Source organism: Macaca fascicularis, chromosome 19 (assembly GCF_037993035.2).
Source record: "Macaca fascicularis isolate 582-1 chromosome 19, T2T-MFA8v1.1".
Classification (NCBI taxonomy): Eukaryota; Metazoa; Chordata; class Mammalia; order Primates; family Cercopithecidae; genus Macaca; species Macaca fascicularis.
In genome coordinates, this window is record NC_088393.1 from 44,010,800 (window position 1) to 44,013,834 (window position 3,035).

The window sequence follows — 3,035 nt, forward strand, 5'->3', positions numbered from 1 at the left end:
GCCACCACCGCGGCTAATTTTGTATTTTTAGTAGGGACGGGGTTTCTCCATGTTGGTCAGGCTGGTCTTCAACTCCCGACCTCAGGTGGTCCACCCGCCTCGGCCTCCCAAAGTGCTGGGATTACAGGCGTGAGCCATCGCGCCCAGCCAATTTTTGTATTTTTAGTAGAGACAGGGTTTCACCACGTTGCCCAGGATGGTCTCGAACTCCTGAGCTCAGGGAATCCACCTGCCTCGGCCTCCCAAAGTGCTGGGGTTACAGGCCTGAGCCACCACGCCAGGCCTATTTCTTTTTTTTTTTTTTTTTTTTTTTTTTTTTTGAGGCGGAGTCTCGCTCTGTCGCCCAGGCTGGAGTGCAGTGGCCGGATCTCAGCTCACTGCAAGCTCCGCCTCCCGGGTTCCCGCCATTCTCCTGCCTCAGCCTCCCGCGTAGCTGGGACTACAGGTGCCGCCACCACGCCCGGCTAAATTTTTTTGTATTTTTAGTAGAGACGGGGTTTCACTGTGTTAGCCAGGATGGTCTCGATCTCCTGACCTCGTGATCCGCCCGTCTCGGCCTCCCAAAGTGCTGGGATTACAGGCTTGAGCCACCGCGCCCAGCCACGCCCGGCCTATTTCATTTCATTTTATTTTATTTTAAGACAGAGTCTCACTCTGTCGCCCAGGCTGGAGCGCAGGGGCGCGATCTCGGCTCACTGCAACCTCCGCTTCCCGGGTGCAAGCGAGTCTTGTTCCTCCGCCTCCTGAGTAGCTGGGATTACAGGCGCCCGCCACCACGCCTGGCTAATTTTTGTTTTTTTAGTACAGACAGGGGTTTCATGTGGCGGCCGGACTGGTCTCGAACACCTGACCTCAAGTGATCTGCCCGCCTCGGTCTCCCAAAGTGCTGGAACTACAGGCGTGAACCACCGCGCCCAGCCCCATTTCCTTTATTTTATTTTATTATTTTCAGACGGAGTTTCGCTCTTGCCGCGCAGGCTGGTGTGCAGTGGAGCGATCTCGGCTCACTGCAACCTCTACCTCCCCGGTTCAAGCGATTCTCCTGCATCAGCCTCCGGAGTAGCTGGGATTACAGGCACACGCCACTACGTCCGGCTATATTTCTTTTTTTTTTTTTTTTTTTGAGACGGAGTCTAGCTCTGTCGCCCAGGCTGGAGTGCAGTGGCCGGATCTCAGCTCACTGCAAGTTCCACCTCCCGGGTTTACGCCATTCTCCTGCCTCAGCCTCCCGCGCATCTGGGACTACAGGCGCCCGCCACCTCGCCCGGCTAGTTTTTTGTATTTTTTTAGTAGAGACGGGGTTTCACCGTGTTAGCCTGGATGGTCTCGATCTCCTGACCTCGTGATCTGCCCGTCTCAGCCTCCCAAAGTGCTGGGATTACAGGCTTGAGCCACCGCGCCCGGCCTAAAGTAACTTTTCATCATTCAAAATTATCCATCCAGGCTGGGCACGGTGGCTCACGCCTGTAATCCTGGCACTTTGGGAAGCTGAGGCGGGCGGATCACCTGAGGTCAGGGGTTCAAGACCAGCCTGGCCAACATGGTGAAACCCCATCTCTATTAAAAATACAAAAATTAGCCAGGCATGGCGGAGGGTACCTGTAATCCCAGGTACTTGGGAGGCTGATGCAGAAGAATCATTTGAACCTGGCAGGCAGAGATTGCAGTGAGCCAAGATCGCCCCACTGCACTCAAGCCTGGGCAACTAGAGTGAGACTTCACCTCAAAAATAAAAATTATCCATCTTGCTCAGAGCTTAAACAATATAAGCAAATATCTCCTATGTTATTCTTTGATTAAATATTGGGTTCATCTATGTTAGTTTTTTTCATGTATCTTCATGAGTGAAATTTTTTCTGGAATTTGATGTTCAAGAACTATCCCATCTACTTCTGTATAGTTATTTAGTCTTATATGTTTGTTGTCTTATATGTTCGACAGGGTCTTGCTCCATCACCCAGGCTGCAGTGCAGTGGGGTGATCACAGCTTACTGCAGCCTCAAACTCCTGGGCTCAAGCAGTCCTCTCACCTCAGCCTCCTGAGTAGCTGGGACTACAGGCATGTGCTACCACACCTGGCTAATTAATTTTTTGCAGAAATGGGGGTCTCCCTATGTTGTCCAGGCAAGTCGGGAACTCCAGGGTTCAAGTGATACTCCTGTGTCAACCTCCCAGACTGTTTGGATTACAGGCATGAGCCACTGTGCTCAGCCTCATCTTACATGATATTTTTTTCTATGTTTTGAACTTTTTTGGTTGTTTTTGAAACTGAATCACATTTAATAATGTTTTCCTAGAAAAAAAACCATCCACATATAAAAATCATGTCTAACAGAGTTCACATACTTATGTTAATACCAAAAAATATCCCCTAAACATATAGTTATATCCCATTTCTCCTTTCTTATAGCACTGACAAAGCCTAATAAATAATAGTTTTCTTCAAAAGACTAGATGTTGATGAAAAACATATATGGTTTTTTATTTCATGATTTCAGCTTTTCATTAAGCCTTTCCATTCATTCTTTTGGGTATTCTTATTCTACCTTGCTGAGAAATCATTATTTAACTCAATAAATATTTGAGGCCCTACAACACTACAGGCACTGTCCTAAGTGCTGGGGATACAGTGGTGATGATAAACAAACTGCCCTCAGTCGTCTTGGTTTTATACACAGCAATTTCTATTGATAACTGTTTTAGTTATTTCATAGGATTTAAAATATAGGTCTCATTATCATTCTAAATCATCTGTAATTTCACTTTTTATTTGCTCTTTAAGAATGGTTTATATGTAGTACTAAATTTCCAAGAGGTAAGAATCCATATGGCTATCTGCTAGTTTCTGAGTTATAATTGTGGTGAAAAATGAATTATATGACACTTGGCTTTAGAAATTTGTTAGAGAGAAATCATTTCTGAATGTCTTTTAAAAAACTGCTGAACACTCAACAACCCTACTTTCACTAAAGTCACAAGGCTTTCTTTTATAGGTTTTTTTGATGTAGCATGTGAAATTAATACTCATCCAAAGC